Source organism: Protomyctophum parallelum (genome assembly GCF_964188405.1).
Source record: "Protomyctophum parallelum genome assembly, chromosome: 23".
Taxonomy (NCBI): Eukaryota; Metazoa; Chordata; class Actinopteri; order Myctophiformes; family Myctophidae; genus Protomyctophum; species Protomyctophum parallelum.
This window is the reverse complement of record NC_139715.1, coordinates 21634418-21655668: the sequence shown is the minus strand read 5'-3', so window position 1 is coordinate 21655668 and position 21251 is coordinate 21634418. Positions and strand designations below refer to the sequence as shown.

Sequence of the window (21251 nt, the reverse complement as noted above, 5' to 3'; positions counted from 1 at the left end):
CACCTCTGCCTCTTTCTTCAATCCACAGTGTCTGCGTGAGTCGCAGGTGCGTGGTTGACCCTTCGAAAACAATAACCGCGGGTCTCGCCAAAAGACACCGGGCTCCTGCCAAAAGACACTCCCCCCCCTGCCAACAGCATGAGAGTTCCAAAACACAAGCCGTTCCAGTCCAGACGCCGGCCCGGTGGATGATCTCACCACAGACACAAGTGCGTGCGCAAAAAAACAACAACATACATAACCCGAATCCAGAGCAGACATATCATCAACAGCCCTCAGAGGAATTATCATCCAATTTGACAGGGCAGCTTACACCTTGCCAGTGTTGTGAGTGACGTGCCACTTACCTTTCGCCGGTGTGTGCCTTTGTGGGTGTGTCTGTGTTTGTGTGTGTGTGTGTGTGTGCGTGGTGGTGGTCGCAAGTCGGAAATATCACAGGCGTCAGAGAAGTGTGTGTGTGACAGGACAGGCAGCAGAATAGAAGAACTACGGCTCCAGTTATAGGCTTTTTATCTGCAGGTGGGCGGGGCCGCCTACTGTGAGAAGGTGGACTGAAGGAGGAGGAGTGGGAAACTTCTGGATCTGTGTGCGTGTGCGTGTGTGTGTGTGTGTGTGTGTGTGTGTGTGTGTGTGTGTGTGTGTGTGTGAGAGAGAAGAGAAGGCCACAGAGCCATACCGGAGGAGGGGAGTGACACAGTGACGGAGCAGCAGGCGACCTGCAAGAGAGGCAGAGAGTGAGAGAGAGTGAGAGTGAAGTTTTCACAAACTTTTTAGCAACACAGCACAACAACAATACAGCAGATCCAAGTCATTTGACTTGGAGCTGGGAGTGCATTCTTTGCACGCTCGTAGCTTAAAGGCAGGGTCTGTTCTCTTGGCCGTGGCTGAGAAAGCTCAGAGAAAATCTCGAGGTTTTCATCAGCTAGCCCGTGCGCAGGGGCTATACGGGTTGTGCTGGACAGCTTTAGTGTGTTATGGGTAGTATGTACATAACCCATAGCCCAGCCCAGGCTGCAGTATACATGTACAGTTATTTACTTCCACAAGCCTTGTTTGTAAATCGTCTGACTTGATAATGGCTCTGAAAAATAATTTATACTTTTCCAAAAAGTCTTCGCTGGAGCTGCAGAGAAATCTAAAAGGGGGGGGGGGGGGGGGACCCTAAGAGGGGACGGTTCAGTGTTGTTTTCCTTCCCTCAACAGCTGGTTTGTATTTTATGTGTTGTGCTTTAGTTTTTTTCTTTTCGTTTTTCATCTCGCTTTTTCACTTTATAACATGTTCTACCCATGCTGGTGTTTTTATGAAGAAAACATTTTGATAGTCAACCACCCTCGATTAGTCTTCACTGTTGGGGGGGGGGGGGTAATTGCTGCTTGTTAAAGTAATTTGCCATGCAAATACTAGTACACACTGGTCACTTTGACACCGGTATAACCCCCAGCCACCTGCTTTGCAGTGGTAGAAAAAAGTACATTTGTTATTAACTTAAGTAAAAGTATCAATGCTGCAATGTATAAATATAAATATAAAGTATAAATAACAAAAAAATTCAAATATATCTAGTGGAGTAAAAGTACAACATTTGGGTCAGAGATGTAGTGGAACTAGAAGTAAATCTATTGGAATTTAGAAAGAGAGAGTACATTTACTGACTACTGACCTTTTCTGTGATGGCGAACAAAATGACATTTAGCAGAATAGGGATGTGTAAATGTGTCCAAAATGAAAATCGATTTGTATAATTAAATATTAACGATTAATCGATTAATCGTTTGGTTTGTTTTTTTAATAAACCCTACAAATAAAAAGTTATTCTCCCCAAGGGGTACCTAAGCCAAAAAAGTTTGGGAACCCCTGATGTAGATGGTTAACAATAATTTTAACTCTTGAGAGTTAATGAGGGTCCATTTGGTTACTAACTCCATCTTTTGGATGAGGACCACCTGGAACCCCCTCAAGGACCACTGGTTGTCCCTGGACCAGTGTTGAGCCAATTGATCACCATAGCAACCCCGGCCTGATTAGGTGAATTCCTCCAAACCTGTATCTTGATTGGAGTCACACACTCAGTCACTCACACTCCTCTGTCATGCAGCTACACAGACACATCCCAGGCACACTTTGGTAGGCCTATAGCCCTGTCCTGTTTGGATGACAATATTGCCTTTCCAACAGATTTTCATTAAAAAGAAGAAAAAAAAACGTATAATAATAATAATAATCGATTATTCATTTTAATAATCGATTTCGGGTCCTATTAACGATTATCGATTAATCGGACCCATCCCTAAAACAAAGTGGATTCTTCTCCCAAATCAATAATCAGCACACATTTTCTTTGTACAGTATATTGGCACAGTCTGCTTTGTTTGTGTGACGTTGAAAGTGAATTGAATCTGTCCTGCAGTTCCTCGATCTTATCTGTCGCACAGCAGCAGCAACAGATTAAGGATGACGTAATAATGCTATGTATGCCCAGGTAGTGATACAAACCCACAGTTCTACCAAAGTTCAACATGGCTTTGAGTGGGCGGTGGTCCAATCCCCCTTGGTATTTTATCTAGCACAGTGCAGAGGGAAAGCTGATAGGTGGGTCCCACACACAGTGCGTGCAGGGGAAAGTTTCTGCTATAGGATCTGATCCATGGCCAGGGGCAGGGCCAAATTAGCCATTGTGGCCGTGGCCCAGGGGCCCTTGGCTCTCAGGGGCCCTTCGGGGGAAATTGGACCGTGCGGTACTGGGTTTCATTGGCCGTTGATTTGGTTAAATTTAGGATAAAAGATAATGTTTTGGGTCACGGGCTGAATGGTTTGGGAACCACTGGTGTAGGGGGTACCTGGGCCAAAAAAAGGTTTGGGAACCCCTGCTCTACAACAGCATCAACATGTCGTGACGTCCCCCATAGAGGCCCCGGTCTGTTATTCTGCAGCGGAGCACGGCAGAGAGAACGACGAGGGGGACGGACAGCTGTGTGGAAACACTGACCTCATACGAGCAGAGCTCGGCCTCCACTCACTCTGCGTTATTAACCTGCCGCTCAGATCTCACGGCCAAGTCACTGCACTTAATGTCCAGCGCACACAGAACCTTGGCGAGGCTTGTTATATTAATTGCCGCTTTCCTGTTGTCCAATCAGCGTCCTTTTAATCTTGAGGTCGGGCAGCTAATAGCAATTGGTCTTGGCTCCTCGGTAATGCAGTCAGGTGCGTGGGCTGCTCGCAGCGTTTGCACAAAACACGCATGCCTAAAAAACACACCGTTTTGGTGCATGCTGCATGTGACTGTATGTGTCGTGTACCCACAATGCATCATGCTCACGCACAACCAAACATACTCAGGAACAAATCGGCGCTCTGCCATTTAAGCCATGCGAGATAAAATATCCAAAAGCATTCCAAATTATGTATTACTCGGAAAAAACTGAAAATGTGGTACAATCATACAAAGTGGGTAACGCGCACACACACACACACACACACACACACACACACACACACACACACACACACACACACACACACACACACACACACACACACACACACACACACACACACACACACACACACACACACACACACACACACACACCAGTTGCTTCTGGACCTTGTCCAACTTGTGTTAACTTGACGACTTGACGTTAATTTTCCTAACAACTTGAGGGAACCCAGAGTGACCATGATGACAGGCTGCGCAGGCATCCAAAATGCAGTACTGTAAATCCAATCATTGTAAATGTAATCAAATTATATGGCGGAGAGAGCGACAACGTTGCCAAGTGCCCCCCGCCCTCCCCCCCCCTCGACACAAAAAAGAATGCTACAAAACTCATAAAACCACCATATTAAAGAGAAATGGGGCCTGAAGTGAAAACACATCCTCCAGAAAATGAAACTATACGAATCCAGTGAAAACAAAGCAACAGACATAGCCTGTTATACCAGCCGCCATATTTTGAAACTTTGAAATGGTTTTTTTATAGTCTTTATTGTGGTCGAATCAACAGTATTGGAAAATGTACCCAATTTTACTTAAAGGGACACTTCACCCTTTTTGCAAAAAAATATATGTTAATGGCATTTAGAAGCTTTAGACTTTCCTGGGGGTATTTATGTGTGTAATATGTGGTTTTAGTTATTTTAGATTGTAGCAGTGAGCCTGTTGTCTCTGATGTCATGGACACTGGTCTCACTACCTTCCTGGACTACAATTCCCATAATTCTTTGGTGCACTGCTCCTCCTTGTGGATAGGGGGAGAGCTGTCTTACTGAGACAACATGTAGTCCAGGAAGGAAGTGAGCCCAGTGTCCATGACATCAGAGAAAACAGGCTCACTGCTACAATCTAAAATATCTAAAACCACATATTACACACATAAAGATCTCCAGGAAAGTGTTCTAAAGCTTCTAAACGTCATTAACATATATTTTTTTGCAATAAAGTGTCCCTTTAAGTAAACGTATCAATACTGTGATGTATAAAATACTCTGTTACAAACGAGTTAAAGTCCAGAATTCAAAATCTACTTCAGGAAAAAATATTGGCATGGAAATGTACTTAAAGTACCAAAAGTAATAGTATACTCATTATGCAAAATGTCCCATTTCAAGCATTCAAATGTAACACTTGAAAATAGCCTTGTGAGCTTGTAGATCGGCTATTTTCAAATGCATATAGGGCTGACGTTGTTAAATGGTAAATGGTGCATTTATATAGCGCCATTTATCCAAGGCGCTTTACATTCACCCATTCACACACACATTCACACACCGATGGCAGCGGAAACCGTGCACATCGGGAGCAATTAGGTGTTCAGAGTCTTGCTCAAGGACACTTCGACACTAACTCTGGTGGAGCCTTGCTTCGAACTGGGAACCTTGCGGTTCCAATCCGGCCACTCTATCCCTGAGCCACTGCCGCCCATGTGTTCCCCGTTTCCCGTTGGAAGAAAGGCGATGTTCCAGAGTTTATACTGTATATCGGTCCAAACTGGGGGCCTGTGGGCCAAATTTGATTTCCCACAAATGTATTTTGGCCAAAAAATGGGGGTTAAATGGCCATGCGAGGAGTGAGTGTGGAGGGATTTATTATTTGCTTGTTACGTACATACAAGGCAAGACCTCTGAACAGCGGTGGAACATTATATTTATAAAAAAAACATCAATGACAGTATTTGTCGGCACCGGGAAACCTTTACCACCCACGTCACACGTCAGGTCCAAAACCAACTGTGAGTTTTAGCAAAACCTCCATGCCCTATAGGACCAGCAGCACTGAGAGATCTATGTCCGTGGAATTGAACTATAGGGTTGCCTACATTACATAGTGAGCTGTCATACAGTATGTCTCATTGAGGTATACTTTTGTCTTTTTGGACTTGAAACCTGACATGGACCAGAGTGTTTTCTATAACCCGTACACTGGCACCCCAAGGCTGCAGGGGCTATACAGAACCCTGCATGGCACCCTTGGGGTTTCCATTCTATCTGAGCGATACATGCACAGTATATATACGGCTGCATGCTGTTAAGAACATTAAAAGTTTCCAGTTACTCATGTTGTAGCCATAAGAGAGATTAATGAGAGAAAGGAAGGACAGAAGGAAGGAAAGAAGGAAGGACGAATGGAGGGAAGTCAAAGAAAGTTAAATATGGGCTCTCTGTCACAGCAGGCGTACTGTATAATAAAGCACCTTTAGCCTTCTGTTCATATCAAGCACCTTTTTCCATGCAGTGGAATCTCAGTTGTTGGTTTTGGCTGCCGAGGGACGCCTGCGTGTTCGCCCAGGGCCGGTCAGAGCATTTCATAAAGTCACAGTCGAGTCACATGACTCCCTCCCTCTGAAAAATGCAGATGGTCCCCTTATTCCAGAGCTCAGTTAGCCGAACGACCGCGGTCGCCGATCCTGCCAATTTTGTGACCGAGTTTGAAAGTAAAAGCCTCATGTTTTATAGGCCCTCAGGGCTCGCTCTTGGTTAGACTTCTCAAATGTTGCACGGTAGCTTGAAAACTGCAATGTGCGCCCGACGCTCTCCACCTTTGAGTAGTGTTCTAACTGATATTCTATTCAAGGATTATACTTCAGGATCACTTGCACCTAAAAAAATTGAATCTGCCGCAGTGAATCCGCCGCGGTGCATCTTATGCTGCATGGATTCAGCGACGGCTCCAGAAAATTGTAAACTTTTTTAAATAAATACTTTTTGAAAAGTCTATGAGGAAAATGAACGGGGAATAATTTTCCGGGTCTCTCGAGGGGGGCGGGACTGCGACCCTCTATTGGGTTTGTGGTCAGGGGGGGCTTAGGGGAGGAGGGCTAAGCCTCCACCAGAGGGGGTTAAAGTCCCCCCTGGAGCCGCCCCTGCATGGATGTTACGTAAAGCTTAATTTCACGGGACAAATCTCAGCTGAAAAGAAGAAAACAAAACCAGCACCAGCACACAAACAGGCTAACAGCACAATGAAGGTCGACATCAACAATGAGAAGTTCATTATATTAGTTCAACAGGTGGGGGCTCATCACTGGCAGGTGAGCCAGTGGGATACAACAGCAGTGACAACACACAGAAAAGTCAGTGTGTGGGAAGGAATGAACCGGCATGACAGGTAAATTGGGGGGGAAAGGAGGTTAAAGCTAAAAACAACATACACAAGCCCATTACATTGCTTAGTCATCTTATATTGAAAAAATGTGCGACAGTTCAGATCGGCAAGTCATAGACCGTGACGTTCCCCACCGTGCTTTCTGGTCCTCATACGTCACTGGTTTACCCTTTGCGTTGATCCAGTTCAACATAAAAGGTGGAAGCTTTGTATGTCCCATATTGGCATCACTACTATAAGACTGGTGTGCATATAGCATCCTCGTGCACAGCATCCATTTACACACAAAACACTTCAAAAAGTTGAAATATAGAGATACCGTACATGCTTTGTTTTGTAAGTATACCCGTTAGTCCGCAGCACTGAATACAACAAATCTTTATCGCTGGCAAACGTCAAGGGACATTTCTTCTTTTTTTAAAGGGACATTTTTTTAAATTAACCTGGCAGAGACCGTCACAAACTGAACAGTGATGACAGATCTATTCCTCTGTGTCCACCCATTAGTCAAAAAGGCCCTCTGTTAATCATAAGCACATTTTTGGACTTAAGGCTTTATGGAGAGATTTGTGAACTCTTGACTTCCTGCTGCCCTGTCGTTGATTATTTAAACAAAATGTGAAAGAGCGATTCCCAACCTGTGGGGGTGTTGCAAGTTGGATCCCAATAATTGGCGCGCGTGACTAGCTTGTGACTAAACATTAACTTCATTTGATCCATTGGAACAAATGGTTCCCTGAAAACTAACGGTTTTGGACGTACAAGGTTTCCACCCAACAGCGACAATATACATGCATAAACACACAAATAGGTTGGATATGCAGCCATTCATGCACGTGGGCTTGTAGATTGGTGTGTCTATGGCCTCGTTTCAACTTCCCACTGATCTGCAAATGGTTCACAGAGTTTCTAGTTTCTCCCCCCGGTCTGGTTCACTTAAGCTCGTGCTATGTGGAAAATATTTCAGGATCATTTTGGTTGAAAATAATAATTCAATCATGAGTGGATGTGGGTCTTGACTGTAATTACATGATGTCATTTACATCAAATGATGTGGGCAAAAGTACCGCTTACAGCCGCAGAGTGAGGGGGCCATTACTCAAAGCGCAGCGAGGCAAAACTGTGTACACAATCAGTGTAACTCAATCGGTAACGGCTATTCACACTATGTAGCGGGTGTAATGCCCCTCCACTCTGCAAAACGGTAAAAAAAATGACAATGCTGACAGTCCGTCTTTGAGGCGCTTTTTTATTTGGATCCACACTTCTGGCCGCGAGTTAGAATAGGCTGTCTGACGGACAGACAGCTTTGGGAACCTTGGCAGAGGAGGGGACATCGGGTGCAAAGAAAGCAGACAGGACAGCTGTGCGTGCGTGCGTGCGTGCATGCGTTGTTCCAGCGCTGGAACAAATCACTTGTATGTAGAATTAGGGATCATTTTATAAGTATACCCTAACCCCGCAAAAAAGATTTGGGCAACCCTTAAGTCAAGGGATCAAGGAAAAGTCAAAAGACAATAGGTCTTTACTATCAATGGGTGGTCCTTAACCTGTCACAGGGGTTCAGAAACTCTTCCTCAGCTCAGGTGAATAATAGAATCTCAGGTAAATAAATACTGTGAGGCTCAAGGGATTAGGAAACAACAGTTCTCCTTTACACAGCTATCAATTGAAAAATCACAAAAAATGGACTGGATATCAACAAAGCCACAGGCTATTAATTTCAATGGAAGTTGCTCAAGTGGCGTTTGAATCAACCGGAAGTCCCCAGTAGTACTACTGTTAGCTATTGTTGGCTTGAGCGGCGTTCGAGCGCGGTCTCAACTTTGAGGTCATACTTTTGAAGCACTTTTGCGTCAGGACGTCACTGAACGTCCGTCCGTCCATCCAACTCCATTAACGACCCGGAACGTCCTGCAGTTCCAGCTTTAGCCATTAGGGTATTCGCGGCTTCAACGTTGGCCAGCCCAGAGCCATAGAGTATAAACAGAGTTGCGACATTGAGGGGGCAGAAAACAGCCCAGTCACGTGGTTCATGTACTCGCACGAGCCCATAGACTCCAATGCATTCCGTAAACTTCCGGTTGTCCCTTTTCAATAGAAGTCTATGTAGAAGAGCCTTTTCGTAACTCTGTCTTACTCTATGGCTCTGGGCCAGCCGCTCTGGGGGTCTGTATACGACCGACTGATCAAAAACGGAGTTGACAGAGTCAAGCACTGCAGAATGACCATGACCACTATATGTTTCCACTAGGGGTGCAACAGGCAATCGGTTTAATCTTTTTTTGTTTTTTTCAATAATACAGAAAATAGTTGACCTATACAAGCTCACATAGCGTTGTCGTGATCAAGTGGTTAATCAGAATCAAAATTATCAATAAAGATTTGCTTCTCGATTATTTGTTTAATAGACAAAGTAATTCATAGAATAATCACCAAGAAGATAGTGGACAGTTGCATCCCTACTAGTAGCTATGGAAAAATATGCCATAATTGTGTCAGAATGGCTACCACGTGCTTACCCATGCAGCGGAAAAATCATACCAGAGCTCCATTCAAAACCACTAGCACAGCCTTTTGAAGATGAGAATGTGTGACTCGGGGCTTTCAGAGAGGCCTGCTCTTCTTAAGATCACTGGGTGTGGAAAATTAATATTTGGACTTCACATCTCGTCCCTGTAATGGACTCAAAATATAAGTTATAACCTTCAAAGGCTACAGTAAATTACTTGAAGGTCACATTGGGCCATTCATTATCAAACAGGACGTATTGTACTAGCAAAGTATAAACAGCTCGTAGTGTACATGCTGTACTGCAGTAAGTACTTTGTTCATCACCATCACCTGGAGTTTTACAACAAAATACACTTTGTCACCACAAGTTTTCCTTGGGTGAAGTCGGGATAATTGCGGCGCAAACGTAAACACAGCAGTTCTGTGTGAGGTCACAGGAAACCGACTATTACCCCTTCTCTTGACATTTCCTGTGGCCAGTGGGTCTGTGGTTAAGACAGGGGTTCTGGGAACGCTGAACAAACGGCCCCATTGCCACTTCTACACGTTGTGATATGGATTGGATATGGACGGAAACAGCCACGCAGTCTTGTACTTTCCTGCTCCTCAAGAGACCCTGAAAATAATTCCCTGTTCATTTTCCTCATAGACTTTTCAAAAAGTATTTATTTAAAGACGTTTATGTCGCGGACAAAGCCAACTGGAGTTGTGACAAATCATGACAATAAACAAGAAAAAAAAGGCAGGATACAACACTTCTTGTTTTGTTTTTCTTCTTACAAATTATTTGATCTGCCCAATTTGTCACAACTCGAGTTGGCTTTGTCCGCTGCGTAAACGTCTTTAAATAAATACTTTTTGAAAAGTCTATGAGGAAAATTATTTTCCTGGTCTCTCGTCGTCATGAAAGGGGGCGGGACTGCGACGCTCTATGTCTTACTGCAGGGTTCCCCAATTAATTTTCCTCAAGGGCCATATTTTGACTAGCGTACCAGGCTGGGGGCCGAGTCTGCACGCGCGAGGTCGAGGTCTTGCCCTGAAAATTCATTTTCAGGGCAAGAACCCATTTGAAAAGGATGCCCAGTTTGACATGCATAGGCTACTGACCCCCATTTAATGCCATTTATATCTGGGACCCTTAAAAAAAAAAAAAAAAGAAAAAAAAAAAAATCATTTTTTTTGGAAATTCTTTCATGGGCCACAAGGGGGCGCTCTGTGGGCCGCAAATGGCCCGTGGGCCGCCTATTGGGGAACCCTGTCTTACTGAATGTAGTAACATCTAGATTTAAGTAATATTATACGAGAGGGAGTTGTTTAAAGTCATGAATGCACGCCTGCGATGCGGCAGGAACTCCAGTTCCGAAAGGCAGCGCAGAAGTGCATTAATGACGTTATAGCACCCCCTCGAGTGTAATATTTCAATTTCAACAGTTACCCATAAAACTATATTCGCTAAAAAAAAATTTTTTAATGACAGATGTAGCCACTACGACTGGGTGGGGCATGCATTTCCAACTTGCATCGTTCCATGTAGGCCAGTGCCCAACGGGGCACCACTGTAGAGGCCCCACGGGCGAGGGGGGGTACCGCTCTAATCTATAATAAAGTACAGAAATAATTGATCACCACCTATGTGGTAATAAGAGCCTGTTTACCATACTAGTGGGGTTCCGTCTCCATGTTAAATTTAGTTGTCATTTACAACTCATGTAAAAGTTTCACTTTCAGTACTAATTTGAAGGTGAGGGTCTATAGAACCATTTTGGTTCGAGTGGCAATCACCAAAATAAAATAATTGGCCTATAGGGGGCGTAGTCAGGTGCCAACCCCCATCAGCCCTACCAAAATATGTAAACTGTTGTAACTTTTGATTACATTATCCAATCTGAACATATGAGATATGTATGGGTTCACAAGCAGGAGTAGCATTTGGTACTTAAACCTTATTACACATATAATATTTATTTCCACCCAGTATTGGTGTATATCCACAAAAATAGCAGGAAAAACGAGCTAAAAACTAGTAATGGGGTCCCTAGACAGACCGTCATTTACAACTCAACAAAAGCTTAACTTTCACTTCTAATTTGTAGAGAATGACCTATAGAACAATTTTAGTTCGAGTGGCAAGTCTACAAATTAAAGAAATATATATTTTTGCCAAATTTCCAAAATGGCCAAAATCGGAATTATGTTTATTTGAAAAATGTCTTAATTTTCTTATATTGCTGTTTTTTCTTTGTTTTTCTTGCTATATCAAGTTAATCCTGTGTGAGGAATCAACTGGATTTCAAATATTAATGTTTTGAATAATCTGATATAGAAACAAAATAAAGATGGCTGCCAATGTACATTGAATTACTACATTACGCCTAACTTCTATCCTGTTGAACCTAGAATGGTGATGTTGGTGCCTATACCTATGTTATCATGAATGACTAATTGTATAAAAACAAAATACATATAATAGGACAATATATAATATTTCACACACATGAAACAATGCAGTACATATAGGGAACTAAAGTTAGATATTGGAATATAATACACCACTCCTGTGTTATATTTGTTTATTTTATTTAATTAGTTATACTATGTACTGCCACTATAGGGGGCAGAGTAGCAGGTGTGTCTTAATTGTTCAGACTTGGTAGCTTTTTAGTTATAAAACTAAGCATACTGCAGAAGAGCATGAGCTGCACTGATTGCTCTCTTGTGGTATTGATATTTTGAAGGTAAGCAAAAAAGTTAAACACGTCATGAAGGATCCTAAAGTGTTTTTTATGGATAGTCATGGAGTGCTACGATACGGTCTTCTCCCAGCGCAACTGCCTTGTCGTTTATCTCTTGGGTGAGTTCTACCTTCTGGAATGAATGGTATGCATATGTTTCTTCACCACAAAAGAGATATTTATTACGATTAACAGGTGCACCAGTCCGGCATGATCTTCTTGCCAATGCCACAGCACCTCCAGAATGCCTTTTTTTGCACTGTCAAGTGCTGTTGCCCTGTAAAGATGCGGACAAGTTGTATGCCAGGATGCACGATTTAGCTTCATGGATTCTGTATCTGGAAGTTCAACGTCTGGGTGGGGAGAAGCGTCAATTGCTCTGAACTGACTTGCAAGGCCTATGATGTCTGTGTAGGCTCCTTCTCTACGACTGGCAACTGGATTTGCAAGAGGGCAAACAAGTCTTTCCTCAGTTTGCTTTTGGCACAAAATGCACAACTGCCATTTCGTTGTCCCAGCCATAACAGACAAATACTTTATCCAGGTTTAGTTTTCTGTTAGGGTCATATCATGACAAAATATAGAAAATATTATATTATTATATTACTATATTATTATATAACTTTTGTATAATTAACAGTTTGCCTCAACATATTAATACAATAAAACAGTCAGCAGTGCATATAGCTACATTCACATTTACCATAATAATGAAAATAATGAAAACACAATTTCTTCCTCAGCATAATTGCTATACTGTAGCTAGCCTTTAGTTTTAGTCTGTGCTATACCTACAGGCTACTTTGGTTAATGCTAGCTCATACTATTGGGATGTAGTACTTTGGCCACTTATCCCACATGACTATCCATATTCATAAAAAAACACTTTAGGATCCTTCATGACGTGTTTAACTTTTTTGCTTACCTTCAAAATATCAATACCACAAGAGAGCAATCAGTGCAGCTCATGCTCTTCTGCAGTATGCTTAGTCTTATAACTAACAAGCTACCAAGTCTGAACAATTAAGACACACCTGCTACTCTGCCCCCTATAGTGGCAGTACATAGTATAACTAATAAAATAAAATAAACAAATATAACACAGAAGTGGTGTATTATATTCCAATATCTAACTTTAGTTCCCCACATATGTACTGCATTGTCTCATTTGTGTGAAATATTATATATTGTCCTATTATATGTATTGTGTTTTTATACAATTAGTCATTCATGATAACATAGGTAAAGGCACCAACATCACCATTCTAGGTTCAACAGGATAGAAGTTAGGCGTAATGTAGTAATTCAATGTACATTGGCAGCCATCTTTATTTTGTTTCTATATCAGATTATTCAAAACATTAATGTTTGAAATCCAGTTCATTCCTCACACAGGAGTAACTTGATATAGCAAGAAAAACAAAGAAAAAACAGCAATATAAGAAAATTAAGACATTTTTCAAATAAACATAATTCCGATTTTGGCCATTTTGGAAGTTTGGCAAAATATTTATATTTTTTAATTTGTAGACTTGCCACTCGAACTAAAATTGCTCTATAGGTCATTATCTACAAATTAGAAGTGAAAGTTAAACTTTTGTTGAGTTGTAAATGACGGTCTGTCTATGGACCCCACTACTAGTTTTTAGCTCGTTTTTCCTGCTATTTTTGTGGATTTACACCAATACTGGGTGGAAACAAATATTATATGTGTAATAAGGTTTAAGTACCAAATACTACTGCTGATTGTGAATCCATACATATCTCATATGTTCAGATTGGATAATGTAATCAAAAGTTACAACAGTTTACATATTTTGGTAGGGCTGATGGGGGTTGGCACCTGACTACGCCCCCTATAGGCCAATTATTTTATTTTGGTGATTGCCACTCGAACCAAAATGGTTCTATAGACCCTCACCTTCAAATTAGTACTGAAAGTGAAACTTTTACATGAGTTGTAAATGACAACTAAATTTAACATGGAGACGGAACCCCACTATACCAGTGGCCTGCCATGTTTAATCCATTAGTTTGACTACAGTATATGACTCATGACATACTTGAAATTACAGCCATCCTTTTCCAAAGAAAACCTGTGGTTTATTTGATTGCCGAGGAAGCCATTGGATTCCATTCATTTCTGTACTTATGTAAATCAATACAGTACAGCAGGTAATCCAAGACACTTCAATGTGCACTTTCATCGTGCAGTTATTTGTTTTGGTCAAAGTTATCTATTGTTGTGTTTTAAGTCTTTTTTTAATCACAGACTGATTAGAAAAGTCTAGCCGAAAATAGTCCATAATAAAAAAGCTGGATTGAATTTCTAACGTTAATGACTTGTTGCCACATAATGTTTAAGCAACATTGACCCAATTACTCTGGTAAGTTCAACATATTTTTAATGATTTGAAAATCAAAAAATAAAGCCATTTCCAGGAAAATAGCTTATCATTCTGTGTGATACACAAGTTGTGAGGAGACGATGACATACAGTAGACTAGACTGACAATATAATCCTTTAATGCTGTGTGGGCAATCTTGACTTAAACCCTTTTGCTCTTTGGGGAGCATAGTAGGTATAGGTCATTAAACTTCTTCCAGCTGGTTCGGTGTTGGGCTATCTTCTCTGCTTCTTTCCAAGATGTTCCCCCCCTGCCCGCCCCAAGTTCCACCACGACAGATCTTTTCCATCTGTTTCTGGGTCGTCCTGGTTTTCTTTTCCCCTGGTGGTTCCAAGTTAAGGCCTGTCTGGTAATGTGTTGGAGGGTGATTTCCGCAAGGTGTGCCCAATTTCCTGCGTTTAATTTGGGTTTCAACTTGTTCTTATGTTGCGTGGTTTGCCAGAGCTCTTCATGTGTGTTTCCCAGTAAATTCCCAGGTTGTGCACTAACATTTTGATAGAGTCGAAGTGTCCCTGAGCAAGATGCTGAACCCCTAATTGCTCCCGATGAGCAGGTTGGTTGGTACCTTGCATGGTTTCCCCTGCCATCGGTGTATGAATGTGTGTGCAAGGGTGAATGTAATGCACAATCTATGTAAGGCGCTTTGGATTAAGGCACTATATAAATGTACCATTTATTTAATACAATGTGGTGTGATTACATTCTGGGCAGAACATGAACTGCTAACAATCTGCTCTATATATTCTTGCTTGATCACTGCTATGTGCTTTTAGCTAGTGCGATATACTTAAGGACTCAACAAGTTGTTTTTAAATTGAATTACACTTGTCTGGATAATCTGTGCCAACATAGAATGACATTGGTAGTTTTATTTTTATTTTCTTTTTTATTGTCAACATTTGTTTTGAGGGACAATTGAGCATATAGGGACTCAGAGCACTGATTGTGCCAACGGGGTGCATATGTTGGTTAGACATAAGTCCGACAACATCCCTCACTATTCTCATAGTATGAGTGAATACTACAGCATTAAGTGACACCCTCTCCAATGTTTTATTTATTTGTCTGCAACCCTGAGCCAAAAGGGCCTGGGTTTGCGTTCCATTCTGCCGCCATGTCCTTGGAGCAGCAGAGCCAGATATTTGGACTGGAAAGCCCCCAGCGTGTTCGGCGGTGGGAAGCAAAGTTTATCGATTTAGTTGGATCCAAAAAGGAGCCCGCTGACAGCATGTAAAAAGGCACTGAGTCACTGTCTGCTCATTTGTCTGGCCAACGTCTGGGGCTGGGCCCACGGAGTTTGGGGCAAATGTTTGCGATTGCTCTGAGACAGGAGCTCAAAGCGCACAGCGCCATGGATACACGTGGTACAGGCTAGCTGTGCACCCCCTCACCTCTCTCATCCTGTTTTTCTTTCCTTTTGGACGGTGCGCCATTTCCACGGCAACAACTTGGATATGTCAGTGAGCCCGAACGACGAACGTAATTTAAAACCTTCAGAGAGAGTGGAACAACTTAGTTACTTGGCGTTTTCAGATGAACGCATGAATGTCTCACAAGCAAATTTATTTTTTAAATGTTCATAACGGTAATAGTAACGCAGCATCCTCCCCTCGACTTAGAGGGCAGTCTGTGACGGTGAAAGGGTTCATTCTGAGCATAATACAGAAGGTTCAACAACCATGTTCTCGTACACAGTATAGGAGTGCGTGGCGGATGTGTTTTAAAAAATGAGCCATCTAACTTTTCTCTATCTTGGTGACCTTTGGGGGGGGGGGGGTTGATCTTCGGGCGGTGCTCGGGCTTCTGCAGTGGGCTTTTCGGGTGGAGATGTTGAGGCCCCATGTCAAGTTCATCGTGGTGCTGCTGGTGTTTGAACAAGACCAAGTGCACCGCTGAATCTCCCCCGGCCTCCTCCCCGTGTGTGCACCATGATCTCCTCCATTGTACACAGCACGTGCACAAGTCTAGTGCATGTCTCACGTTTGCTGGATGAAGACGGCCAAGGCCTCACTCACACCTTCGCAACAGACTGATGTATGCTTGTTGTATACAAAGGGTGTGATACATCTTGCCCCAATGCATTTCCAATGGGAGTCACATGGTTTGACACAACATTTGTGTTGTATGAGGGGGAGGGGGGCAGTCGAAACACAGCCGAAAGCCATACAACAGCTTGTAGTCCAAAATGCTGTATCAAACCATGTGGCTTCCATTGGAAATGCATTGGGGCGGCCATGACACTTACATCTTGCTTACATCTAGCATGCATCAATGTTGTATGCTAGTTCGAAAGGTGTGAGTGAGGCCCAAGACAGAGGGGAGGCAAATGCCAGTGCAACCAGTGTTCGTGTGTGTGTGTGTGTGTGTGTGTGTGGGTGGGTGTGTGTATATATATATAATATAACTACAAATACATTGCATGGATGCACCTGAGACGTATCCACAGTGATGTATCCTGAGGTCAACGGGGTTTCGAATCTGATTTACGTCGGGATTTACATCAGGGAATGAGCAAGGCCACACAATCTGTTGCTCCGGAAGTACTCTGCCGGGACTGGGAGAGCCAGATTCTGGCATGTGGAAGGACTAGGCTATGTGGGTTGACTCCTGTCCGGGCCCCTCCTACGTCTCACCAGGTATACACATATAATCAGATTCAGATTGGGACGGGTGGGGCGGTCATTTCCTGAAGCACTTAAGCCCTGTATATATCTTCGTATAGAATAGTAGATCCACAAGCTCATAGACTGTAAATCTATTTCTTCTGCAGAGCTTTTTCTAATTTATTTAGTAGAAAGAGACATTTGTGTACGTTTTTGCTTCAAAAAGGGTTAATGTGGCTAACAACATGTCAAGAGATGTACTCAAAACCTAGGAGGAGGGAAATCCATACCGTAGTTCCATCAATAAGAGAACAGCTCAGGATAAATAAAGTGTAGTCTAATAAACATTGTTACTATTCCGCATGTTATCAGTGGATGGTCGACGAAGAACTGATGTCCTTCATGAGCAAGGTACTTTCGTACGTTTGGTATTAAAATCCAACCATACCAAGCACAATGTGGAGAGTTGATTTAACTCTGAAAGTAAACAGAAGCATCAGGATCTGTTGCTATACTGGGATGATTAATTAACAGGATGTGAAATTTGCACTGATGTCCAAGCACAACCTTCTCTTCTCATGGAGCGTAACTTATTTATTTTTATAGCATGGCGCCGAATGGGCCTAGCCGTCTGTAGAACAAGGGTTGTCTCTATCACTGTCTGGCTATAGAAGTATCTCATCTGCACCAACAGTCAGGGGTGGAAAAAGTACTCAAATATTTTACTTAAAGGGTAAAACCACTTTGTAGAGGTTTGAGTTGTGTAGTTACCTTGCCATGATGTAACTCCAAATGTGGGCACAAAGAAAAAAAATATCCATACAGAGCGCGTAACCCAAAAGTCTATCTGTAGTATGGCTGCGCACATCGCCAGGTATGGACTAGTACTGTACATTATCCAGTCCAGTCCTAACTCCACGAATGAGAAGAAAACATTTTATACACAAATAATGGCTATAGCCTCTCTTTAACCTGGATGTCAGGTGGTTGTAACTGGGCAGTGGGGCGAGTGAGAACTCACAGACGCAGGTCTACGCTGTTTGGGAGTACAATTCGAATTCCCAAGACAACCACACCACAGCTATTTCGAGACCATGCTGTAAATTGTGAAACAGCTTATGGTATACCTCTCCGAAGACATAATGTATGTTTTTCGGAAATGTAAGTGAAAATGAGCGTGATGTTGAACAGAAGCGGAGGTCTTTTTTGTGTGCGTGAGCGAGACCCCGGCCCAAAAGCTGAATTCCTGAGTGCCTGTGTGTCAGAGGAACCCACAGAGCCCCTGTTTGATTTCCACCCCAGGCAAAATATTGGCATTAAAATCTTCGAGGTGGAATTAATTTGACCATTCAGCCGACGGGATCAGGGTGCTTGCCCTTCAGCAACTTTCAAAGAAGACATTGAAAGTTCAGAAATGTCTTTGCGGTACGCGGCGCCTACAAGGGCGTTTTCACACAGAGACACACGCGTGTTCACAAACCGCACGTATTGTGTTCCCACACAGACGCCCGACCACCTCCGATACACACCATTTTTAGACAAACACAAAATGGGGCTCTCACGCCACAAATGCTATGCCCTTAATTTACAACACATAAGATAAAACACAAATTCATAAATTGTATGAATGAATTGTTATATGTGTGTGTGTGTGTGTGTGTGTGTGTGTGTGTGTGTGTGTGTGTGTGTGTGTGTGTGTGTGTGTGTGCGTGTGTGTGCTTGCGTGTGTAGTCAGAAGCCATAGTTGTGCAAACAATTCCCAGCATACCAGTGTGGACCAGAGTAAACTGACCCCAAGAATTCTGTTGCTATATACAGTCCGAGTCCCACACCTTAGTCTGAGTGTTTGGGGCTGTTGAATGTCTGCCACGTATAAGAAGCACTATCCACAGGTATGAGCAGACACACAGGGACATCCACGGTGTTCATTTAATTCTGACACTGCACGGTAGTAATTGATATATAGGAGCGCAACAGATATTGGGGGTATGCCTATAAAAACATTGAATACCACAAGCTCACAAGTTCACAACACATTGCAACGCTAAACTTTGTGAGCATGCATTACAATTCACCCTTTGTCAAGTCCCGCCCGTGGTTCTGCCCCTCTTCGCACCCATTGGTTTCCGTTTCGTGGTTGGACAAAAATCCTCTCTCTCCATCCACTACCATTGAAATAACAGGTTTTTCAGTTGCTTCGTATTGATAATCTGTGCATTCAATTCTTATTTTAAACTTCGTGTCAGTAAAAAGGAACAATCACAGGTGCAGCATGGTGAGTGGTGACTGGGCATATGATGTTTGTTTTTAGTTTTTTCCAAAAAGGATGTTTTAGCAAATTCAACATAAACTAGGTGGAACCAGGGAGGAACAAGGCAGAAGAGCATAGGGGCCAATCAGAAGGCTGACAAAGGGTGAATTCTAATCATTATAATATGAGGTGTTTTTTTTCTTCCGTCTTTATAATTTACTATACGTGACTACACCATTAGTTGTAGCCGCTTGCTCAGGGACACTTCGACACATTGCAGAATAATCGATAGCTGTGAGCTCTCTTCCATGGGATTCTGCCTCACGTCTAGTAGCAGTGGATACAGATACAGCCAAGTCAGCCATTCACCGTCTCTAGGTTATCAGCTCCCACAGCTTGTTCTTAAAGATCCACTCCCCACCAAGTCATGATTTTTGGTATGTCTATGAAGCTGACCTGTGCAAATACTGTCAGTTTCTTGAGTACTGACTATCTCCAAAGCATTATAAAAATGTGGTCTTCAGACTAGCATTCACTGAAAACAGGTTTGACGCAGTAGCTCTGACAAGGTGCGACATCATTATGCAGGCATATGGAGTGAATGAAAACAAGCTCCTCCCCGCAACCAGACACCACCATGCATTATGGCAATGAAGAAATCACTGGCTGGTTCGTCCTGCATTGCATTTGGTGTGCATACTCTTGGATTACACAAATTGTAATTGGAGGATCAAATAAACGCATGCATAATTCACATGATATGGGATACAACATGAAGGCAAAGATAGAGCAAAGAAAATGGTAATAAAAGCCGCTTAGGGACATTTTGGGGGGAGAAAATTATAGATTTGAACCACACAATGGGACATGTGGTCAGGGACATTACGCCTGTAACACTCGATGCTGACGTTTTCGGATCGTTGCGACAGAAATGATTTGAGTCTGGCGGAGCCGGCTGGGTCAGATCGAGCAAATCAGAGCTACATAATGTGAGATCTAAAAGAGATGCCTCTTGTTTTGAAACCAGGTGAGACAGAGAGGGAGCAATGAAACAATAAATAGAGCGATTAGAATCGAGTAACAGAATCAAAGAGGTGCAGGCCGAGGCCACACGGCAACAAAAAAAGAACTGTGGATTTTGCTGTTCGGGAGCACAAAAATACTTGGCCTTCTTAGTAGGTCTTTACCTCCCTGCTCTCAATCCCCTCAGCAGAACCAAAGAACTGTGGACTCTTGTTTGTCCAGCTTTGATGGACTGTGTGGACTCCACTCTCCCCCTCTCTCTCTCTGCCAGGAGAGCAGGTTTTTATTGGCGCACATGCAGCGGCCTGACCCGATCTCACGCAGCAGGCCACGCCGGCGGGATTACGCGCAGACAGAGCCGTGTTGAGCGGGCGACGATTCTCCGGCAGACGATAACACACGACACGAACCACGGGCCCCGCCGCCCGGGCACCGCCGGGGTCTGTCTGTGTACCACCGTGACGTTTCAGGACAGAGTTAACATTGATGACGTGCGAGGCTGCAGGACACAGCTGTACTTCTGCAGACAGCCGCTAATGACGGACAATTACCACAAAGCAGGTTCTTTAGAAAGTCATGGACGTCATGAGTCTGAAGGAGACTATATGACACCCCCCACCACAAACCTTTTTTTATGGCAACATGAATTAGCCTTCTCGTCACACACACACACACACACACACACACACACACACACACACTTGCGAGGACATCGACATTTTAGGATTGCAATTGTGTCCTAAAGGCTGAGTTATACTAGGTCATGCGCCAGGCATGTACCTAAAGTAGGTGAAATGCAAGCTCACAACAAATCACGCCGCGACACATTATGAGCTTACAGAACTGCTATTTCCGGCACGCGATATACTAAATACCGCTGTCCAATTCCGCATACATGTGGCATAAAACCTCTGAATGCCAAATCCTAATCCTAGCCCAACTCTAGTCCTGACGTCTGTTTCGCAAATTCTACCATATTTGTAAGGAACATTTGGCCCTCGATAGTATGGTAATACTATACTGTAGCTCACACACACACACACACACACACACACACACACACACACACACACACACACCGAGTTATGATGAACACTCTTATTGTGAACTGTAAG

General features: G+C 43.0%; 1 protein-coding gene across 1 annotated transcript in view; it reads right to left on the bottom strand.

Moving 5' to 3' along the window:
• The window catches only part of LOC310854118 (uncharacterized protein), a 29683-nt gene extending 29211 nt beyond the window's left edge, over positions 1 to 472 (bottom strand). Inside the window, exon 1 of the mRNA XM_083758634.1 lies at positions 348 to 472. The gene's annotated coding sequence lies outside the window, so the exon portion shown is untranslated. The remainder of the gene's footprint in view (positions 1 to 347) is intronic.
• Between the last annotated feature and the right edge of the window lie 20779 nt (positions 473 to 21251).